The sequence below is a fragment of the Pongo abelii genome, chromosome 2 (genome assembly GCF_028885655.2).
Source record: "Pongo abelii isolate AG06213 chromosome 2, NHGRI_mPonAbe1-v2.0_pri, whole genome shotgun sequence".
NCBI lineage: Eukaryota > Metazoa > Chordata > Mammalia > Primates > Hominidae > Pongo > Pongo abelii.
Window position 1 is genome coordinate 82,079,793 of NC_085928.1, and position 24,668 is coordinate 82,104,460.

Consider the following 24,668-nt stretch of genomic DNA (forward strand, 5'->3'; position numbering starts at 1 on the left):
GTGCCACGGCACTCCAGCCTGGGCAACAGAACAAGATACTGTCTCAACAACAACAACGACAAGACAGGAGATCACAGATAGAGGGAGCAAAAGCATGAAAATGAGAATCTTTCTCAGAGTGCTATGAATGGAGCGGCTTCCTGGAAGCTGGGCAGTGACTAAGGGCAGTGCCTGGTACAGAGTGTAGGCTCAACCTGGTCTTGGGATTAGGGCAGAATTCTCTGCGGAAGTAAGGAGACATAAATCTGAAGAATCAGAAGGAGTAACTGAGGACTAGGAAGAGAAAGAGACTTCCAGGCAGAGAGAACAGCATATGCAAATGTCCTGAGGCTAGAGACCGCCCAGTACATTTTGACTGGCTAAATAGGAATTAAGGGGTAGAGGGCTAAAGATGAGGCTAGAGGGGTAGTGTGATTGATAATCTTATTGTTCAGCAAATGTTCACTCTTCTCCCTGCCCATTTAGGGAAGAGGATACTTCCCCTGCCCCACCAACTTGAGGCTTGTCCCTGTGACTTGCTTGAGTCAATGAATAGGAGCAACTACAACATAAGCAGAGGCTTGAAGTGTGCAATTCAACTTGGTCTCTGGCATCCCCACTGTTCACCATGAAAAGAGTATACTCTGGTTAGCAAGTGAAGCAGATTGAGGTCGATCCTCAGCCTGGAGCTAGCTGAACCATACAGTCAGTGGAGAGAATCGATAGTTATTTTAACCCACCAAATGTTGAGGATGATTGTTACACAGCATTATTTTGGTAATAGCTGACTAATACAAGTGGGTAGGGAACCAATCCTGCAGGGAGGCCACTAAGAAGTTATGTAGGGAGCGCTTGCTACCTGCTCAGTTTGGTCAGCTGGGTTGGGAGGTTACTTCTATGCAGTTGTCCTGCAAAGATGATGTAATGCAGATAAATGAATGATTTATGGGAAGCTGAAAAGTTGCCTTTTGGGTGAGATCAAGGAGCCAGGATGCTGAGAATAAGCCTTCATATGACACAAATCCTAAGCTTGGCTTTCATCAGTCCCAGGTAAAATGACCGTCTGTGTGCATGGTCTAGGATGTTTAGTGTAAAGTCGGGTCACGCTGTCATTTCCAAGGTGAACTCCTTATGGGCAAAGATTTAACTGTGGACAGAAGTACAGGTAAATATGCTGGCAGAAACGAAGAGAAGATGAGTCAAAATGGAGGCATACAAACTCAGGGAATAAAATGTTATACCTTTCAAAGTGACAGTGGAAGGCTGACCACCATTTCGGCTCCTCCCAAAGGGGCTGCTGTCTCTTGAAATGCAAACTCCCAGCAGTATTGGTGGTTCTGGAATGGGAGCATCTGTTCTCCAAGGGAATTACAGGACAGAGCAGGAATCTTCAGTGTGGGGAGGAGACAGGGGAAAAGAGGTGGGGTAGTTCAGACATGATCAGATGGGTCACTGTCTGGGACAAGAGATTTACAAAGACTACGTGAACAAAGTCAACCTTGATCTGGGTTGGCAGCTGGGTGGTGGTGGGGGAGAGAGTGTTATGTACTCAAAAGCCAGGGCTCCTATGAGGACATTTCAGGAAAAGTTACAGCCTTCCCTCGTCGGCTCTTGGAGTAACTAGATTTCCTTCCTCATCTTAGAAAAATGCTTCTAGAGTCAACTGATAGCAATTGAAACAGTAGAAGTATCCAGTTTTTGTGAAAATCCTGCTTTCATTACAGCTGCAAGGGATGGATCTAGAACTGATTTATGGAGTTTAGGGATTCTGTGAAGTCATACTTGGCCTTCACAGCACGAGAAAGAGAAAGACAGAGAGAGGGGGAAGCAGTCAGAGGATGTAACCTCTCTACTCACTTGGGATGAAAAAGCTCCTTCTCTCTCCAACATAAACAGGCACAGACGTCCTCCCAGGGGAGGTATTGTGGCCTGACTCTCACTTTGGGAAGCTTCTTCTGCTGCCATTTAGGACCAGAGCATGCTTTATCTCCAAAGGCTTGGCCCCTGTTTTATGCCTCCAGGGCAACCCTCCTGGACTCACCTTGTTAACCTGAGTATCACACCATTCTCTGTCTTGATGGTAGAACTAGAGAGTCCTGAGGCACAGATGCTCAATTGCTCAGGTAAATCAAATGGTCTCATATACTCAGCTTGGCAGAGGCTCAGAGCATGAACCAATTACTCCTCCCTTTATTCATGCAACACATATTTATCCATTATCTACTATGTGTCACTCATTGGAGCTACAGAGATGAAGGCACAGTCTGACCAGTGAGAACAATGCTTCTCAACACTTTTGATGCCACAGCACATAGTGAAAAGGCTCATTTTATAGGACATAACTTTGAGATGCATGGTAGCATTTCAGAGTTTCTGTCTGTTTTCTCTACTTTACCTTCTTCTGTTACCCTTGGTTTGTATGGACCACATCCCTAAAGGAGGGGGTGGGGGCTATTAATATGCCAAAATCCATATGGGCGGTGAACATGTTAACATTGAAAAATTCAAAATAATTGGAATGCCCATCTTAACAGAAGCAGATCGTGAGACAAAGATTCAAGTGCAGTTGTTACTGGGTTGGGGGTGTAGACAGCCCCAGGAGGCAAAGGAAAAGTGATATGGAGAAGGACAGGCAGCCAATCAAGGCAGGTTATTAAGCCAAGTACTACTGTGAGCAACTGGAGCTTGTACCCATGGAGAAAGCTCTGGGATATACTGTACAGCACACATCTGAGTTGTCCCACCCAATAGGCAAGGGAGCTGGGGTATTTACACACCAGTTCCCCCTTAGTCATTGGTCAAGAGCTATTCCTGGCAGGTATTAATTCTATGGCAGCTTCCCCTGCTGAAATGATAGGCAGCACGGCATTCTGCAGATCTGAAACAAGACTTTCCACTCAGAAATGCAGAGCTGGCAGTGCAGTTTGGCTGGAGCACATAGAAATGTTAGAGATATGCGCAGGGCATGGACAGATCCTGCTAGATGCATCAGTAGGGGGTTAGTAAAATATTTGATAACACATCCTTCAAGCCCAGGATAATGTGGAACTATATTCATTGACACAGAAAAGTGCTCAGCTACACATTATTGAGTGAATGAAAGCAGCATAGAGAATATCCAGTAGAGTTAGACCATTTGGATTGCTTATTTTTCTCTGTGTGTAAATGTGTCCCACACACTGGAAGGCAAGGCTAGGGCCAGGATGAAACAAGCAAGGCACTTGCTTTGGGGTAAAGTCTAAGGAAAATTTTTAAAAATTTAGTAATCAAGATAAATATTTCAACACAACATTTAAAAAATATCAACATTAATGCAAAAATTCCATGATGAACAAGGTCAGGATCTGACCTCGTATTTGCACAACTCAGCCTCATTCACTTCATCCTAATCCCAGCCCTGTTGGATTCTGTCTCCTTAAAATTTTGACCATCTGAGGCAGAGAAAGGGAGAGAGGAGTTGGAGAGAAACTCTGGTTTCTTTCCTCTTCCGGCCATCCAACCTCTTGCTAGTGCCTCCCTTGGTCAATTCCAACCACAGCTAACATCAGAACCTTAAAATATCCACCTACAAGGGACGGCCTCCCCTTTCCTCCTTCTCCCCATTCTGTCTCCTCTCTCACCCTCCAAGCCCAGCATGGAGCAGAGCAGCTAAAGCGCAAGGACTGGCATGGTTCCCTCAGGAACCTATAATAATTTGCAGGCAAAAAGAATCGGCTCCTGAGCAGGCCAACAAAAGCCTTAACAACTGAGACGTTGTCTTCCAGGCGCAGATCAGCAGTGGCCAGTTAACTGCACATGTTATTTCACAGTCCTCTGGGGTGACAACCTTGGGTCAGGCTGACCTGGCCAGAGAGCACAGAGCCAAACGCCAAGTAATCAAAGCCAGTTTGTTGAAACCAAGCCATCTTGACTCCCGTCTCCCAGACAATCGGGCCACGGCCAAGAGCTTTCCTACCCCTGCCTCCTCTGGGAGTCTGCGTTCTGTGGGCTTGTGCAGCCATCCCCTTCCCAAGCTGGCTGATTCTCAATTAATCAGGGATCAGGACCCGGTTTATGCTTCCTCCCTCTGGTAGCTTCCACTTTCCTCCCTCTGGTAGCTGTTACACCTGTGGAAAGATGGAGAAAAGTGAGTTCTGTCTGGTGTTTGCAGGGCAGCAATCAGAGAGACCAAAGTAGCTTGGTTATGAGCAGCAGAAACTGAAAGGCCTGGCCTTCGAAGATTCCACTGATTCCAAGCAGCATTTTTTTTTTTTTTTTTTTTGAGATGTTGGCTCACACCAGTGCGAACAAAATCATGTTTCTGTCTCGACTGAGTCATTTGGCCAAAGCATTAATTTCACAGCCAGCATTCACACTGACACACACGACCTTTAGTTTTCTTCCATGAAGAATTAACACACAATGACGTGTTTTCAGGTCCCAGGCCAGTGGCAATGCTGGGCTTTCTTTGTCTTGTTTGTCACAGTGGCTTTCATTCCCTTCCACCTGATGTGCCTGTGATGAACACATGAGGCTGTTGCAGAGGCAGAAAGGTCGAGAAAGGAGGGGGAATTTTGCAGTGTTCCACAATGAGCAGCAGCACCTTGTTAAAAACAGAACCAATCAGAGAAATGCACCATTCCCTGGATCTGGTAGTCCAGTGGGATAGAGGAAAAGGGAGGCTTTGATCTACACATCTTAATCACACTCCGGGCCTGGCACACTGGTGACCATGGGATTCCTGGCTGCACCATCTACCTGTCTGGACATCTTTGGACAAATGACTTAATCTCTCTGAGACTCAGTTTTTTCAACCACAAAATGAAACATAGTAGGACCTGCCACATAGCATTATTTTGGCAACTGAATAAGATCATGCCCTTGGTCACAGTATCTGACAAAAAGTAAGAGCCTCATAAATGCTGTCTTTTATTATTATTCGTGGAAAAGGCCAGTCTAGAAACTTTGTTTTAAAGGTCTGCTCCATTTTCTCCCGGCTTCTTCAGCAAACCCATAATTCTGGGTCTTGGTAAAACACTTGCAGTAAATGTTTATAAGGTTGACATATGCATTGCATGTCAAAGCCCAAGAAGGATGGAAGGCCAGCTGAAGATGAACAATCCTTCATCTGAAATCCTAGCCCACACCTGTAATCCCAGCACTTTGAGAGGCCAAGGCAGGCAGATCACTTGAGGTCAGGAGTTTGAGACCAGCCTAGCCAACATGGTGAAACACCGTCTCTACTAAAAATACAAAAATTAGCTGGGCATGGTGATGCACGCCCGTAGTTCTAGCTACTCAGGATGCTGAGGCATGAGAATCGCTTGAACCCGGTAGGTGGAGGTTGCAGTGAGCCGGAAGATCATGCCACTGCACTCCAGCCTGGGCAACAGAGTGAGACTCTGTCTCAACAAAAAAAAGAAATCCCAGCCCGCTTTGTTACTCTTAGCTTGGCTCATTCTTCTTTCTCTGCACTGACCCTGACCCACCCCCTTTATGACCTTTCCACAGAGGAAAGCACATAGTAGGTGTTGAATAATTGGCATCTATTGTCTTTGGATGCAGACGCTGAAACCAAGATGTGAGGGCCCGTACTTTATTTGGGAAGTGAACCGGGAGGTACTAGTAGGGGAGTGGGGAGGTGAGGAACGGAAGGGAAGGAAGTCCATCAGGGTGTGTCATAAGCAGGTCACTCTTGTGGATAACTGGACTCATCCCACTACTAGTAACCTCTGAGAGACATTGTAGAGCGCACCCTTGAGTTGTCTTACCCAAGTTGTGAGGAAGCTGGGGATTTAGCCACCAACTCCCATAAATCATGGGCTGCCAGCTACACCTAGGGACATGTATCCTGTGCAGAGTTGATGGTGGCCAGGGTGGAAGGCAGCAGTGGCAGAAAGGAAGCCAGCAGGTGTGAGCTGGTCCCCAGGAGACATGGGCAGGGCACTGGCAGCTTTGTCTACACTGTCCTCAGGTTGCTCAAATTTAGCTAATCAATTGCATTTGACTCAGGAAATGTATTGCTTCATTGGTGCCAAGTCTAATGGGATTGTGTCTCTGTAGTGCCCCAGAACCGTGGGTCTTGGTCTTAGAGGCAATGTGATTTCCAGCCATCTGGGCACAGCTCCTGCTAACACATCTGCCTCCAGTGGATTTTCTTTTCTAGACGGCGGCCACAGAGACAGAGTCCCAGTGCTCATTCTTTCTTCGAGAGATGTGTAGAATGAGCCAACATCTGGTGCCTTGGGTTTCTACGTGATAAGCATTCAGCTGAGACCAGCAATTCGTCCTCTTAAGAGGTCACCAGACCACAGCTTTTGGCCAAGGTGACCTGACAGGACTGGGCTGACAATTAAAAAATAAAGCAGTAAGGTGAAGTCTGCTGACCTGGGGGCACCATGACAGTAGTCTCCAAGACCATATTCCAGGCCTTTCTATATGTCTCTTGGTTCTAACATAATAATAGCCAGCATTCATGGAGCTGCTTCTACACATGAGGCATTAGGACCACATGTATTATGTCAAGAGATGAATGGTGTTAGCTCTGCTTTATAGATGAAGAAAATATAGGCATAGAGAAATCAAGTATCTTGCCAAAGTCATAGAATCAATAAATGACAATACAGTTGAACTCAGGTCTGTCTGGCTACAGAACCCATAGTTTTAGCCAATATGCTATATTTTATTTATCGTACAGGTTTTCCTTGTTAACCCTGAAGGGTTATGTCCAGTGGTGTGGAGTAAACTGGCTCCCTGAAGGTAGAGGAGGGATGGGAATAGCTGTGATTTGGAGCATCTGCCAGTTTCTGTGGTGTAAATACTCCTACCATGGCCGATTTCAAGCTCCTTAGCATTTAACAAGTGGCTTAGGAAATTCTAGAATGTGGAACAATTGGCTCCCACAAGCCAGAAGGAACCAGCTCCAGCCTTCCACTGATGATACCACTCTCCCAGAGGTCTTCATTATCAAGGTTTCTAGAGAATATTGTTGGAACAGTTTCTTTCTTAGCCATTCCACTCCTTAAATCTTGCTCGAGAGCTCTAGGATTACAAATGAGATCCTGGTATCATTCATTCGACAAACATGAAGTGTCTATAAGGCATGAGGGGTGATGCCTCGTAGGCAGACACAGTTCCAAACTGTCTTGGGTCTAGTTTCCCAGGAGCAGACCCAGAGGCAAAGATATGCCTGCTGTATGAGGAAGTGTTGCAGGGAAAAACACAGGGTGGTGGGGAAGTCAGATGGGAAGGGGAAGGGAGCAATCAGGGGTATAGTGGCAAGCCAAGTCCCATGAAGCAACGGTCCCCAACCATTTTCGCACCAAGGACCAGTTTCATGGAAGGCAATTTTTCCGTGGACCAGGAGGGTGGGGAGATGGTTTCGGGACAATTCAAGCACATTACATTTATTGTGCACTTTATTTCTATTATTATTACATTGTAATACATAAAGAAATAATTATACAACTCACCATAATATAGAATCAGTGGGAGTCCTGAGCTTGTTTTCTTGCAATTAGACAGTCCCATCTTGGGGTGATGAGAGATAGTGACAGATCATCAGGCATTAGATTGTCATGAGGAGCGGACAACCTAGATTCCTTGCATGTGCAGTTCACAATAGGGTTTTTGCTCCTATGAGGATCTAATGCTGCTGCTGATCTGACAGAAGGTGGAGCTCAGGTGGTAATGCAAGTGTTGGGGAGTGGCCGTAAATACAGGTGAAAATTAACTCTCTCACCTGCCTCACCTCCTGCTGTGCAGCCTGGTTCCTAACAAGCCATGGACAGGTACTGCTCCATGGCCCGGGGGTTGGAGACCCCTGCCATGAAGGGTACTTTAGATTCAATCTTGCAGGGGAGCTTTGGAAACAGGGTGCATCTTGGGTGTCCTGATGAGGGGTGATATGGCGAAGTATTTCTACTTGCAATTCTTACCACCTGTCATTGGTTAAGGGCTGTCCCCAGAGGGGCATACATTTTCAGGCATCGCCAGCACTTGACAGGTGCAGCAAGGCTCTAGCTGCCTGAGGGCAGCCCTTAATGAAGAAGTGCAGGGACAGACTGGTAGGAAACAGAGTCCCTCAGGAGCTGGTGTGCACAGAAACAGTGAAGGGGTTAGGTGCAGAACTCTGAGAGTATCTACTTCACAGTCATTCACTCAACCAGCATTTACGAGAGCTACAATGTACACAGAAACAGTGAAGGGGTTAGGTGCAGAACTCTGAGAGTATCTACTTCGCAGTCATTCACTCAACCAGCATTTACGAGAGCTACAATGTACTGGGCACTGTCCTAGGTTCAGAGGACACAAGGATGAATGCAAACAGCCAGGTTTCCTGTTCTCAAGGCGCAACTAGACCTGACGTGATCTAGTCGGGGAGCAGGAGTCTGAGCAATCCAGATGACAAACAGATCATTACCAATTGGGATACATGGCTACAGGAAAACTATGGGGTTATGAAACAGCAGATAAGAAGACAGAAGGTGGATTGAAGTGGGTTAGAGAAGGCATTCTTCACAGTTTGGCAGGGAAACCCTTGGTATTCACTGAGAGTCTCAAAAGAGTGTGCAGGTGAACAGCTAATCTTCTCTGGTCTTTGAGTTTTTTGGGGGGTGCTAGAAGGCCTGTGCAAAAACACAACAGGTACACCAAGACCACAGATTACTTATGGTGAGAAAGATTCATGGCTACATAAATCACCTACCCACATTTATGTTGCAATTTTTCCTAAGCAAAGCCCTATATACCACTCTAGTCCTTAAAACCTACTCAAGGTATATTTATTCACAGAGATCTTGGGACTTCCATAGTTTTGGTTACTACGAAACCTGCGGACTCTAGAGTCAGAGTGTCTGAGTTCAAAACTGGCTGGATCACCTAAGTAGCTGTGTATCCTTGGGCAAGCAGTTTAACCTCTCTGTGTCTTCATCTGCAGATTGGGGTACATGTACCTACCTCACACAGGTTCTTTTGTAAAGAGTAAATGGAAATGAGTTGATGCTTGCAAACTGCTTAGCACAATCTCTGGGCATATTCTAAGTACTAAAAAGGTAGCATTATTTATATTATTAGATATTATATTTGAACAGATATCCTTGATATGGTTTTAAGTGAAAAAGTGAGATTTTTCCAAGAAATAGTTTGAACGGATGTTCTCAAACTTTGGCCTCAGAACCCTATACCTTTAAAACTACAGGAGCCCAAAGAATGTTTTTAAAAATATGTATTTAAAATATTTATTAACTCATTAGAATAACAATAATAAACCCCTTAATGTTAATATATGTATCATATTTTTATGAAAAATAACTATTTTCTTAAAAATTAGTAAAATAAAGTTGTATTCTTTTTACATTTTTGCCAATCTAATCTTTTCTTTTCTTTTCTTTTTTCTTATTTTTGAGACAAGGTCTTGCTCTGTCACCCAGGCTGGACTACAGTGGCACAATCACAGCTTACTGCAGCCTCGATCTCCTGGGCTTAAGCGATCATCCTCCTGCCTCAGCCTCCCAAGTATTTGGGACTACAGGCGCACACCACACTATATATATATATATATATATTTTTTTTTTTGGCAGAGACAAGGACTCACTATGTTGCCCAGGCCGTTCTTGAACTCCTGGGCTCAGGTAATCCTCCCATCTCAGCCTCCCAAGGTGGTGCTGGGATTACAGGCTTGAGCCACCATGCCTGCCTCAGTTTCTGTTTTAATTGAAAACAGCCAGATTCCCATATATGTTCTTCATTCAATCTATTGTGATGCATTGTTTTGGTTGAAGTATATTTAAAAATCCAGCTTCACACAGTTGGAAACAAAAGGACGATTTTAATACTCTCTTCAGATAACTGTGGCTATTCTTTTTTGATACTATACCAAAACTCAACAAGTGGTAGTTTTTGTAATGGTTAGGTGCAACATGAAATCTGAAACCCTATCAGTGAGCTTTTCTATTTTATCATATTAAAATCAATCTGTCTATGTTGTGTTTTAAATGGACCTTTTACCCATGTGAGATTCTATAACATTATATCAACTATTTGGAAAATATTGGTTCACAGAGTTCTGCAGATCTACCAAATGTTGACACATTTTGTTATATATCCTTGATATATATATATATTTTGTTATATATATTTGAGATATATATATTTGATATACAGTATCAAAAGGTCACATGTGTTAATATCCACAATGATCTTATCAGAAGAGTCTTCAAACATGGGGAAGCTGCCAAGCACATAGTGGAGGATATAGGTTTTCCAGAAATTCTATTTTTTAATGGCAAGCTAAAATTTTTTCATTGGCAGCAATGAGAAGGCATGAGATTACTACCTAGCCTTAGTCTCACATAAACTCAAAGCTTCCCTCCCCAACTTCTCTCTTCTTCAGTCTTTGCCATGCACCAGAGGTCCCGTCTTTCAGCAACGCTCTTCTGCAAGTGAGGTAATATTGTATTAGCTTTTGTGTGTCACTAATTTTTTTTTTCTTTTACCTTTTTCTATATAGTCTGGATAAGCCTATTGTTTCTGCATCTAACCCTGCTAGCTTCAAATTACTTTCTCCTCCTCCCTGTGGAATGGTGGATTGGTTCCCATGAGCAGTCAAAGACAAGACAGGGAACAGTATGAGGCCACCTACTGAATAGTTCTTGAATCAGTCACCTTCCCCCACTCCTAGCCACCACAACTTAGCCAGAAGCCACCACTTTATTTGGCTGGGATTTTGGCAACAGGCTCATAACAGGTCTGCAGGCCTTGAGTCTGGAGGCCTTGCCTAGTTCATTCCCCTCTGGCCAGCCAGAGAGCGAATCTGCAACAGTCCTGCCCCGATACCTACTGCAACCTGGGAGAAAAGCACAAAGGAGGGTGTAAGGCCCATCTCCAGCCCCACGCGTGTGGACCCCACAGACTGCAAGTCCAAGAGCTGCCCACCCCTCCTGTACACACATAGTTGCCTCTCAGATTGGCCTGCTGGACAAAAGCTGTAGCAGCCTCCCCGGAGAAGGAAGAGAGACAAGAGAAAGAGGTGTGCACAGACCCTAAAGGTAGGCTCAGGATGTTTGGAGTAGGAGTTCCAGGTATGTAAAGCGTGATGCATAAAGAAGTAGGTGTAGGTTCCAGGTGGCGAATCCTTTAGTATCACCGACTCCTCAACCAGGTTGTCGGGGAGACAGTGGGGTCCAGGGTAGAGACTTGTAAATCGCACCCTAAGCAAGAACCTCAGGTGCCCGTGTCTAAAGGTGTAACAGTGTACAAATCTAACCTACACGACTCTGCATCATTCACAGTATCAAGTGCCCATGCCTTCGTCTACCAGGCCTCTCCCAGTCTGGCTCCTGCCTACCTGTCTTTCTTGCCCTTGACTGTGTCTGGCTCTGGTCCCTAGGTGCCCCATGCTCTCTCACTGCAGGGACTTTACAGCACGTGACCTCCTCTGGGCCTTGCCCTGGATGACATCTCATCTTTTCTGTGCTCTGCTCAGGGATCATTCTTCCCTGGCACCCAAGTCCCCTAGCTCTACCCTTAAGTCTGGGTTGGCTTCTAGTCTTTGGCCTTCACAGCTTTCATATCCTCTCTGTCCTCCACCAACAACAAAGCATGACAGCTATCATTAGGCAGTGCTCACTATTTACAGCTAAGGACACTGAGTGCTTCCAGTAACTCTATGACATGCATACTGTGTTTATGCCCATTTTACAGGTGAGGGAACTGAGATGAAGCATGATAACTAATTTGGCCACAGGGCCAGCTAATAAGAGAGTCAGGCTCTGAGTTTAGACACCAAGCTTTTAACCACTGTGCCAGTGATTTTTGGTCCTTAAACTTTTGAGTACAACAGAATCACTGGTGTGCACACGATTGATGTGCAGCAGAGGGGAGAGAGTAAGTTTATTAAAGTGCAGACTCCTGGGCCCAACCAATCCAGAGATTCTGATTCTATAGGTCAAAGGTGGGGCCCAGAAATCTGCATTTTTATAAGCTCCCCAAGGGATTCAGATGCAGGCATTAGGGGGAACCACACTTGGAGAATCACACACTTTCCCGCCTAACCGCAAGTCCTAAACTGCAACCCGCTAAATATAATTAGGTCTTCTGGGCTCAGCAGGGCCCCTGAGAAGGAGGAAGAAGACACTGCGTGCATCTAGCAAGTTCCCCACACCACCTGCAGTGGTGGTTGGAGTGGGGAGGGCCTTTCCCTGGGGAGAAGATACACACCCTGGTTGCATCATATAGACACAACACCAGAGCCATAATCTGGGGTGTCCAGAAGCCAGCACACCCTCCACATTCTGTGTTCAGCTCTGGCTTGGCCACAACTACCTGGAACCTGGTCTGTCTGCCCCCGCCCTACCCCCTGGCTGCTGCTAGTTAACTGGAAGCTGTGGCCAGAGGGAGTATGGGCTGAGAACCTAATTAGGGAGCCCATTCCCAGCCGACCAGCAGGAGGACTTTTGCACCTTGTCCATCTCTTCCCTGAGACTTGTCAAGACACTCAGTGGTTGGTCAGCAGCCCTGACTTGGGCACCATAAAGCAGGGAGGATGGGGGGCAGCAAAGAGGACTGTGTGGTGACCTCATTGGGTGGTCTCCTTCAAGCCTTTCCAGCTCTGCCAGCAAGAACAAAGTGACAAGGCCCCTCCTTAGAAGGAGGAAAGAGATGTGTCCTCAACTCAGGGGACACCCAGGTGCAGAGAAGCAGGATGGGGCTTCATCCTCAGGGAGCGGCATTGATAGAAGCTCGAGCAACGATCGTTCCTATTATGTATGTTAAGCAAAGGGGCTGGGGGCAAGGTCAGAATGCCACGATTCAAACTGGAGATCTGCCAGGGGCTAACCATGTGGCCCTGCACACATTTCTTAAACTCTAGAGACTTCAATTTTCTCAGCTATGACATAGAGATGGTGACCCTCGTAGTGCACTTATACTTAGAACAATGCCTCGCACTTAGGAAGTACTTGGTATTTGTCAGCTACTATTTTTTTCTCTGGGCGTTGGGGAGGGTGCTGGCTAGAGACAAGCATCTTGAATTATATTAGCAGGGCCATATCATTGAAGGTTTGATAGATCCAGCAAAGGAGTTTTGATTTTATCCAGAAAAACTATGGGAAACTTGAAGAATTGTAAGCCAGCAAGGGGCCTGGTCAGATGAATGCAGGGGTTTTCAACCAGCCTCCAATCTGAAGACATTGCTAGTTGTTACAACCTGGCCAGGGGCCAGGGAGGTGCAACTGGCCTCTGGTGGGTAGAGGTCAGGGTTGCCACTAGCCATCTTACAGGGTGTAGGACAACCTTGTAAAACAAAGAATTATTTGGCCCAAAATGTCAACAGTGCCAAGGTGGAGAAAGCCTGGATTAATGTATTATAAAGAGAAATTCTCAAAGAACTTAACACAGAGCTACCATTCAACCCAGCAATCCCATTACTGGGTATATATCCAAAAGAAATTATTCTACCAAAAAGATACATGCACTTGAATGTTCATTGCAGCACTATTTACAATAGCAAAGACATGGAATCAAACTAAATGCCCATCAATGGTGGACTGGATAAAGAAAATGTGGTACGTATACATTGTGGAATACTACACAGCCACAAAAAATGAACAAAATTATGTCCTTTGCAGCAACATGGATGCAGCTGAAGGCCATTATCCTAAGCAAATTAATGCAGGAACAGAAAACCAAATACCACATGTTCTCACTTATAAGTAGAAGCTAAACATCAGGCACTCATGGACATAAAGATGGCAGCAATAGACACTGGAGAGTACTAGAGCAGGGAGGCAGGAGGACAAGTTTTGAAAAACAAACTGTGGGTACTATGCTCAGTATGGGGGTGATGGGATTACTTGTACCCCAAACCTCAGCATCATGCAATATACCCAGGTAACAAAACTGCACGTGTACCCCCTCCATCTAAAGTTGAAATTATTAAAAAAAAAAAAAGAGAGAGAAGAGAAATTAATTAGAAATGAACCTTTCCCACCCCAGGGGCTCAGTTTCCCCATCTATCAAAAGACGCACATAGGAGGATTTAGAAGGCTGAGTGCTGTGTGGCTTCCATGCCTGACCTTCCACGATCTGCTTATTCTCCTGTTGCGATGGACCCCCTGTCCTGGACCCTTCTGACACCAGCTATGTGGTCCTGACCCTGGGCCTCCTAAGCCTCTCATTACAGATAATCCTGATGGGGTCAGAGAGTATATGAAGAAGACAGGGCTCAGGATCTAGTCCAACTGTGGGATTAGATCCTGGCACCACCCCTTGTCAGTTATGAGACCCAGAACAATTTTCTTTGCCTCTCTGCATGTCAGTTTCTCCATCTATAGAGTAGGACTGATAACACCTCTCCAAAAGCACAGGTTCGAGGGTTTGCAAAGCTCTCATTCCAGCCCCTGGTTCATCACAGATGTTCCATCAACATCAGCTCCAAGAATGTGAGATTGCTAAACACAAGGGGAAGGCGTGAGAAATGCAGCCAAGTCGACGTCCATTATCCACAGAGAAGTCATTGCAGACAAGCTCTCTCCAGAAGCCTGTGACAACACCCATCAGTCAGAAGGAGCTCAGGGAATGTGTGCTTCTTTGAATATTTGCTTGAACTAATCAGGGAAGGAGAGCAAGAAAACAAAAGGAACCTTTGGAGTAAGGCAGGACTTGCAAACTCAGTGCCACAAAGGCCAGGGAGGCAGCCGATTGCAGGGTTAGGTATGAAATTTAATTAGTAATTACTTGAGTGAATGGCACCAGAGACATGGAGATCAGAAGTGCTTCTCTCAGAGAGGCAGGATGGCAGACCCGAGAGGCCGGGTGCTAGGTTCAAATTCCAGCTTGGCCACCCACCAGCTGTGCAAATTTAGGAAAAGTGCTTTGCCTCTGTGTGCCTCAGTTTCTCTATCTGTAGAAATAGAGATATGCAGATAAAAATAGTACCTACCTCAAAGGGTTGCTCTGAAAATACACTATCTATAATATATATAAGCACAAACATCAGTGTCCGGCACATGTCAGCACTAGGGATGTGATTGCGGCTGGCTTCTGTTTCCATCTTATGACAACAGCACAATCTGAATTAGCCTCAGTGTCAAGCAGTGTGGTCTGCAGACAACAGCCATCAGCGTCACTTGGGAGCTTGTCAGAAATGCAAATATGCAGGCTTCGCCTCAGACCTACCCAATCAGAAACTGCATTAATTGGCTAGGTAACCTCAGTTAGAAAAATTGACCTCTCTAAGCTGTGGATTTCTTTTCTGTAAAATGGAGATTTCTAATATCAGCCACCCCCTCTTCTGTGCTTAGGGCTCTAGGATGGCTCCGGCCTTCTGTCAATTGCTGGGATCTTTTCTGCCCCAGGGCCTTTGCACTTACGGTTCCATCTGCCTGGAATGCTCCTGGCTCTCCCCATGGCTGAGCTGCTATCTTTTAGGCTTCAGCTTAAATGGCACCTTCTCAGAGAGGCCTTCTTCACCAACGCTGCCCCATCTCCCGTTAATCCTTGTCACTACACTCACTTATTTCCTTCAGGTGCTAATGACAATCTACAACTCCCTTATTTTTGAGTCTACTTACTTGCTTCTTATCTGTCTTCAGCTCATGTCATATAAACTCCAAGAGGGCAGGAACTGGGTCTCTCTGTGCACAATGCCTGGCACAGCATGTGCATTCCATAAACGAATCTAGAAGGAATGGATAAGTCTATCATAGAAGAACAGAGAGTGCTCATCACAGCACCAGGCACAGGGTGAAGGCCCCATAAGAACAACAGGACTGTAAAGTTATTATCATAAAATAGGCCACCATGTAGCCCTGGGCTTCATAAACAGCTACGCAGAGCAGCGCAGAGGCTAGCGGTGGCCTTTCTATCCCTGGCACCCGCGCTTAGTCTGCACTGTGTGACCCTCTCACCCAATCACGTGACAGGGCTGCTCTGAAGAAGCTGCCTCATTAAAATATGGAAATAGTTGTCACGTTGCTATCACCCAGCCCAAGCCATCAAGCGCTCCAAATTGGTTTTTGCCATTTCATACGGCACAACATACATTTGTTAACTTTTCAAACAGTAAACACCACCTGCAAAGTGCCTTTAATATTTAATGTAACTATAAATTGTTTTGAAAATAAATCCAGCCATGTGGAAAAGCAGCAGAAGGAATGGGAGGCGAATCCAGGAACCTGCTCTGCATGGGGGCAGAGTGGGCTGCGGGGCTGAGCCTCCAATTACGGGTCAGGCACTTGGATGCCCCACTTCAGTGCTTTATGGAGCCGATGGGTAATGAATGCTTCCCCTCAATGCTCTGAGCATTCTGACCTCATGATAGTGCCTACTTGGTTCTCCAGAGGAGGTAGGGTAAATCTACAGAGGGTGTGCAGGGGTGCACCTCTACCAAAACCATCTTGGTGGGGAGTGCTGGTTAATGCCAACATTACCCATGGCCTTGGTGGGGAAAAGCGTGTCAGCCATGAGCTCTTCTGGCCAAACCAACTGGTGACACTGCCCAGTGTCATGGGATGTGTGCTTGGGGCTAGTGACTGGTCTGTGACAAATTAATTTGTCACTGCTCATCGCATGCTGTATTTATTCCTTCCAGTCTCTCTCTCTTTCCATCTCATCTCATGCACTATATAGAACTTCAGAAAAGTACCTGTCCTTGTCTTACTTCCCTCATAGGTCAAATTGGAATGCTAATGATACCTACCTCATTGCATTACTGTAGGTTTAAACAGGTGACTGTCTATAAAGCGGTTAGGACAATGCCCAGCATATGGGGCCATTTTTAAATGTTTGCTGCACTGTCACCATTGCTGCTTCTGCCGCTGTGAACAGACGTCATGCCACCTGCTCCCTGTGGCCCTCTTCATTCCCACTGCAGCTGTGCTGGCCTCCTCTTCATGCCTGGTGTGCTCCATGTTCCCTCTTGCCACCAGGCCTTTGCATGAGCTGTGTCCTCTGCCTGGAGCATTTTTCCTTTCTTTTTTTGCGTGGTTAATCTCTTAGCTATTGGTTCAATCAGCTATTAGGTTGGTGTAAAAGTAATTGTGGTTTTTGCCTTCGAAGGTGATAGCAAAACCACAATAACTTTTGCACCAGCCTACAGAAATGTTGAACTTCAGGGGGAAAGGGCGAGCTCTCTACTCCTGGCATGTCAGTCACTGACTAAATCTCTGGAGCTGGAATGGTGGCATTCTCTGATTAGCCCACACCAGTCATCTGCCCACTTGTGGCCGGGGCCAGAGGACCAGGATCAGCAGCCCCATCAAAAGCCACATGCCATGCAGAGAGGGGCTGATAGAAGAGAGTTGCCCTTCTTGGCAGACAAAACCATCATTGTCCATTACAATGAGATGTGTGTCCTGGCAGTCACCATGGAAACCGGGTGAGGACCAGCTGCCATCAATCAGGTGACCAGTTAGGCAGCTATTACTTTGATCCAGGCTAGAAGAGTGAAGCCTGATGATTTGCAAGACATTTCGAAGATACAACCGAGAGAGAGAGAAAGAAGATAATTCTGAGGCTTCTAACTTGATACGCAGAAGAGTGAATGACACCACTTGTATCTTATTACTGACCTCATATGATGCAACTGAAAAAACTGGGTGATTATGAAGGGATCTGAGATAAAGGTATCCAGCTCAGATAGGGAAACAATTGTGGGGGTGAAAAGGGAACCTAAAGTCTCTCAATTCATACCCTTTAAGTAGACACACATATATAATGCTGGCACTAATTCAACTAATTAGTAAAGGGGTGTTAATGCCACGCTAGCCACTGGTTGGCCCTTCTGGCCAAATTCAAAGCTAGTGCATATTATGTCCCCTGGCTCTCTTGATTCTTCTGAGCTTCACAAGGGCTCTGCTGTGGGTCCATCTTAGGGTCTGTCCCCTTGATTCCTGACTCTCCCGGGGATCATGTTCCCCTGTGTGAGAAGGCTGGCTCCCTTGTGGAGTAACTTCTGAATAGCCACTGAGTCCTCTGAATGGCATGAGAACCCAGATGGACCCATGTACAGAGAGATGCTCTGTGCTCTGCCTGTCCCTATGCTATCAGGCATCTCCAAATAGCATGTCCAAAAGACTTCTCAGTTTTCCTTCCCAAACATGACCTTCTCATCTCAGTAAATGACACCATCATTCACCAAGATCCTCAAGCCAAAAGCCTAAAATTTGAATTCCATCATTCCCTTTCCCCCGCACCCAAACTACCAATATATCTGGTTGGCCCAGTCTCTCCTCAGCCAACATATATCCCCATCAACCGTGTTCCCTTCCAGTCCAGAGGCTCGCAAATATTTCTCATAAATGGCCAGATACTATCATGCACTATCCACATGGCAGCTAGAGTGATCTTTAAAAAGTAAGCAGCGGTTGTCTCTCCCTGGCTTAGATTTGCCCAGTAGCTCTCCATTGCCCTTAAATGAAAAGTCAGTCTTTCCATACTGTTCTCCACCCCTCCATGACCCGGTCCCTGCCTCCTCTCTGACCCCACGTTCTGTCCCCTCTTTGTCCACACTGCTCCACAATCCCCCAGTTTCCTTTCTACTCCCCAAACACTCCAACCTCTTTCCCTTCACTCTTCCCTGGGAACATTCTTCCCCCCAACCTCCCCCACCAGTTCTCTGCACATCTGGGTTCTTTTTCATCAATTAACTCTTGCTGACCGGGCCTAGGGGCTCACGCCTGTAATCCCAGCACTTTCAGAGGCTTAGGCAGTTGGATCACTTGAGGCCAGGAGTTCAAGACCAGCTGGCCAACATGGCGAAACCCCGTCTCTACTAAAAATACAAAAATTAGCCGGGTGTGGTGGCAAGCACCTGTAATCCCAGCTACTCAAGAGGCTGAGGCAGGAGAATCGCTTGAACCCAGAAGGCGGAGGTCACAGTGAGCCGAGACTGTGCCATCGCACTTCAGCCTGGGCAACAGAGCAGACTCTGTCTCATAAACAAACAAAACAACAACAACAACAAAACCTCTTGCCTCCCTGAGAACCATCTGACTCTTATCTAATGTGGCCCCGTCTTTCCCCCATTGCCCCATCTCAAATTATCTTATTTGTTCAACTGTTTGTTGTTCATCCCTCTGGAACATAAGCTCTGTGAGAGCACGGACCTCATCTGTCCTCTCAGCACACACATCAGCACGCTGTAAATCCTCAAATAGTTGCTCACTGAACAAAGACAGGCTCCTGGTCTATATTTCCAGGCAATGCCAGATGTCTGTGCACCTCGGATTTCTCCAGCTTTCCCAAGCCCTCCCTATGCTGGCTCAGAAGAGGGCTGCCAAAGAGTTCATTCCCTGTGTTTGACAAAGCCTGAAAAAACACGCTGCTTGTCTGAGTCACTATGCTTGTCCAGGGACCTCTGTGCAAACTGATTTGTGATTGCAAGACCAAGCTGATAGAAGGGCTGCTCTTCCAACAGCTGGACTCTACACCGGGGCCTCTTTAACAACAGATGTGATGTGGTGGAGAGGTGGTGGGGAGGCCAGGTCCCACAGAAACTCCCATGCAGAAATCCTGCCGTCTGTTCCTTGTACTCCCTGACATGTGGTAGAGTTTACCAGAGCTTAATTTCCTTGTTTCCAAAGTGCCCTCTTCCTAGGCGCTCATATAGCTCTCATTTGCTCACTCTCATCTCCCAAACCCCTGCACCCCATCTCCCTTTTTCATCAAGGCATTGAAACCAGAGACTGCTGGTTGCCACCTAAATGCTTTTTGTCCCTTCTTCCTTTGTCATAGAAGCCTGATTTTATTAAAGATGGTGATGAACCCAGCAAAGAGACAACATTCACCTACCCCTTTTTCAGGTATTGGTGGCCAGGTGATGTCTGGCTAATGACGTATAAACAGAAGTGCCGCTGGAACTTCTGGGAAGAATGATGAAAGGAGGCTGACTTCAGCCACTAAGACTTCAGCCGCTGTCTTAGTCTGCTAGGGCTGCCATAAAAGAATGCCACAGACTGTGAAGTTTACACAACAGAAATTTAGTTTCTCATGGTTCTGGAGGCTGGAAGTGTAAGATCAGGGTACCAGCATGGTCAGATTCTGGTCAGGGCTTGCTTCTTGCTTCCTGGTTTGCTTTTCTCCATGTCTTCACACAGGGGAAGGGAACAGAGAGAGGGAGAAAGTGGGGGCATGGAGAGAAGCAGGAGAGGGAGAGGGAGAGAGACAGAGGGAGAGAGGGAGAGAGAGAGAGGAGGAGAAAGATCCTTTTCCTCTTTTTCTGAGGCCACAAATCCTATCAGATTAGGATCCCACCATTAATGACCTCATTTAGCCTTAATTACCTCTTAAAATCCCTATCTCCAATATAGGGTCCTTGGGGGTTAGGTCTTCAATATATGAATTGGGGGATGCAATTCAGGCCATCACAGCTAGGCATTACATCATTTAGTTCTTCTCTTCCTTCTGCCTTCCTCCCACCTGGAATCCGGATGTGACGGCTGGAGCTTCAGCAGCTATACTGGACCATGTGATAACCTTGATAATGAATGCCAGGTGCTGAGGGTGAGGGTGGAAGTGCAGAAAGATGGAAAGAACCTGGGTTGACTTTGTGGCACCATTATCATGGAATTGTTAGGAGTTGCTTTATGTCAGAGCTCTGGTTCTCAGCCACACTGTATATTGGAATAACCTGGGGATCTTTGAAAAATGCTCATGCCTGGATGTCACTCCCAGAGATCCATATATAATTGGTCTTTTGGGGCGCAGCCTAGGCATCATGATTTCTTTTAAATTTCTCCTGGTGATTCTAACGTGTTAAGCTCGAGAACTCTGCTAAAGAAAATATCCTGGTGTAAGGGAATTGACTGTGTTTTAAACAATGGTATTTTAGTTTTGTTATGCAGACTAACTCAACTTCAATAAGAAATCTAATTCTAGAAGATGAATCACTTCTGTCTTCTAAGATTTTCAGAACAAGCACCGCCCAAAGCCATCAGGAGACCTGGTCGCATCCTACCACTTTCAAGAGTAGATATGGGTAGATATCAATTCAAGCTGAATGGTGACAGATCTGTGCAGTATTAAGTACAATTTTCTGTCCTTTCACTCACATGAATAAAACAGTGTGTGTAACTTAAAATAAACTTCAGGATTAAAATAAGCACTCAAATTCAAAATAGTCAGATGTGGCACTTTTGTCAACAAACCTCTTTTCCGAAAGTGAAATCCATTGGTAAGGATCATTAGAGGCCAATGAACTCTTCTTTCCTGCGACCCAAATGTCCCTCCTTGTCCCCACCCCAGGTGGGAAGAGCTCAAGGGGAGGAGCTCGGCCAGCTGGTGAGAGAGTTGGCTTAAAATGAACAGGTACCAGGGTTCAACTCTCAGCTTCACTTACAGCTGAGTGCTCTTGGGTAAGTCATTTAACCCCTCTGTGCTTCAGCTGCTCCCTGTGCAAAATGCAGTTCATGATTTTGTCTAGGACTTGGGACTGTGGCAAGGACAAAAAAGCAATGTCCGAAAAAGCACTTAGCATTGTGCCTGGCCCAGAGTAACTGCTCAGTAAATGTCAGTCATCATTCTTAGGCTATGGCCAGCCACTCTTCCCAAAATGATGTGTCCTTCCCTTTCACTTCTGGAAAATAGTGCCAAAACAGGGCTGCTTTTATGAATAGGGTACTAAATGAGCAAACACATGTCTGGAAATAAAGGTAATTCATCCCTGGGGAGATAGCATCTCCCAGGTTCAGGGGTTAATGGGCTTGGAGGATTCATAACAAACGGTGCCCGAAACAAATTGGCTGATGGAACTGAGCAGCTATTGTTTCTCAGACAGCTCTTCAGCTGTGGCCCATTTATTAGCATGGCTGCCGGAGGAACAAATTAAAAGGCAAGCCCCTCAAAGATAACAGAAATTGAGTGCGAGGGGCAAAACGCCCTGAAAGTTTGAGCCGGCGACAGAGAGGCCATGCTTCTTCATCTGCTGCCAACCTCCAAACACTGAACTCTGGAGGAGGCTGGACGGGAGCCAGCCTCTGACGGCGTGTGCTCTCCTCGGTAAATATGGGAACTGCCAAGAGCCAAGCCCGTGGAAAAGCACTTACAGATTAGAGGCAAACACATGGCAAGCAGGACCCTCTGCAATCGTAAAATGTATCGTGGAGGAAGACGAAAGGAAACAAACCATTCTCTTTGGGACTGTCCATCTGGAAGCGTGGAGCCAGGAGCATTATTACAAATAAATGTATCCAGCCCAGCAACATCTGGGAGTCACTGGATGTTTTCATCCTCCTGGAACCTTCGGAAGAACTCTGTCCACAAATACAGGCTTCTGAAGCTGCAACAGAACCCTGGTGCTGGGACACCGGTTCTGCCCTTCACCCCCTGTGGATTGGTTTAGCCCATTTTCCAGGGAAGGCTGGGGAGGGGTGAGGGCTTAATACTCCAGAAGCTTTGTGAGTGGGGATGTGAGCCTGGGAGGGAAGACTGGAGGCCTCGCAGGCTGTGGGATACGTGGCCAGATGGAGCATTGTCCTCTGTGGGCAAATGGCTTCTACTAGACTTTTCTAGGTGTGACCCTGGAACCATTTTTATCCTGGGGTGCTGACTAATAGAACAGATTCCTAGGTCCTACTTCAGACCTCCAGGATCAGCCTCTCTACAGGTAAGTGCAGGAATCTTACATTTAATATAGCTTCTTAGGTGATTCCTATGCACACTAAGGCAGTGCTTCTCAAACTGGCATGCATCAGCATAACCCTGAGAGCTTACTAAACACAGATTGCTGGGCCCCACACCGACAAGCACCCCCGATTCAATAGGTCCAAAGTGGCACCCGAAGATCTGCATTTCTAACAAGTTTCCCTGACGCTGGTGCTGCTGGTCCAGGGACCACACTTTGAGTAGCACGGCAAGTCTGCAAACCCACTGAACTACAGGGTTTGCTCTCAGGCTGAGCAAAGTTCCATTTGTCAACAAACATGTACACAGCCCCAGTTGAGTGCAAGAGCCCTCTATTCCTGGGCATCGTGGCGTCTGGGAGCCAAACCTTCACTCTTAGGCCCCCAAAGGAACCTGAAGATGTTTGAGTTAATAATGACTCCAGGACGAGTTTATGCTAGGACTTTCCTTGTAGAAGAGAAGGGCCTAAATAGTGGCTCTCAACTTTGAGCGAGATTTTAGAAACACTCCAGTGCTGGGGAAAAAATGTTAAACTAACTAATGTAGTCTCTTTGGGTGTGGGAACTGGGCATCATCTGGATTTTTAAAGCTGCTCTGGGGAGTCCAATGTGCAGCCAGGCTAGAAAACCCAGCACAAACGTTAACTCTGACTACCATCGGTAGCACCCAGGGAGTGGCTAGAAAGCATTACATTGGGCCCCACTCCTCCCTTGCAATTCTGGCTTCCATGATTCAGGGTGGAGCTTGGGCGCTGGCATTAAAACAAAAGCTCTCCAAATGTTCCACAGTGCCCCTAGCGGCAGGGATCCAGACCTGCCGGCCTAGTGGAAAGGGACTTAGGAGCAGTAAACCCTGGGAAAGCTTAAGGGGTGGGATGAGACCAGAGACTGGGGCTGATTCATTTGGATCAACACAGTAAATGACAATGGTAAAGCAAGTCACAATTGTGTGAAGCAGTTTTATGAAGTGCAATGAGAACTGATTTCTTGTTCTTACCCCATAAACAACTCAAACTCTCTTCCTTGCTGGCCTGAGCAGGAATTTGTTGGAAGGGAAGATAGAAGCTTCCTCTGCAGACTTCAGACGTGCCTCCTCTGGGATGCACACAGCAAGGGGTGCTCTTGCCAGCCATAAAGCCTTGTGCAACTGGGTTTCTACAGCTCTGCAGCGGCCTAGGAGGAAAGTTTGCTAGAATTACTGCCCCATGTGACTTTCTTTTAAAAATTAACTTGCAGATCCCTGGGTGCTATATCAGCTTTCTCAACCTGGAAGTTGGACCCTGGAGCCTGCATTTTGAACGGATGTTCTGGGCAATTCCAATGTGCATTATAAGCAGGGAACCATTTACATGAAGGTTCCACCTACCTGAGCAAAGGTGGAAGTTGGGAGAGATAGGGCCAGAGAACAGAGTGGATAGTTCGTTGCCATCTTTGGTTTCCCCGAGGTCTCTGCTGGGCAAAGGGTCTCTCAGAAAACCCTTCCTTAAAGATAAGAGTCTGACTATTTACCAAAATTTACATCTAGGTCCAATAAATGGAGCTGACTTTACCCATGCAGGGCTGGGTGTCAGACTCAGCTGTCTCTGTTATGATACACTTTTAAGGCCTTTCTAATAGGATGAGCTAGACTACTGGCAAAGAAATGAATTTCTCCTACCTCCAGAGAATTCTAAATCTCCTCACTAGAGAATTAGACTATCTGTCCCATTTCCAACAATGACACATGTTGAATGGCCCAAGTTTGGCCAATGGTCCTGGCCTGCCATGTCTTCTCACAAGAAATATTCCCTTGTAATTTGCTCACTCTGGGGTTAGTAAGAATTTCAAATTGGGAGAGAAAGAGAGAGAACTGTTTTAAGTGGGCTGACCTTGGCCTTCCCAAATTACCTCTGAAGTTCCAGGATTTGTGAATGACCCAGAGGTCCATGATCCACAGTCATGCACCATTTGAATGAAGCATGAATTTGGATGGTGTGCTCCTGGAACCATGGAGGGGAACTGGGTCTCGTAGCTGGGGAGCACCAGCACCTTAGCTTTGTGGAACTTACGACATGGTGGAAGTTCTGTTTCTTGGCAAAAAATGGTCATGTG

At 46.3% G+C, this 24,668-nt stretch overlaps 1 long non-coding RNA gene across 1 annotated transcript; it reads right to left on the minus strand.

Moving 5' to 3' along the window:
• Nucleotides 1-1,656: 1,656 nt before the first annotated feature.
• On the minus strand, nt 1,657-23,736 carry LOC134761004 (uncharacterized). The gene is made up of 3 exons (XR_010139184.1): nt 23,575-23,736; nt 15,531-15,637; nt 1,657-4,085 (listed from the first exon to the last, which is right to left on the minus strand). It is a non-coding gene; the product is annotated as an uncharacterized LOC134761004 (long non-coding RNA).
• Nucleotides 23,737-24,668: the final 932 nt, after the last annotated feature.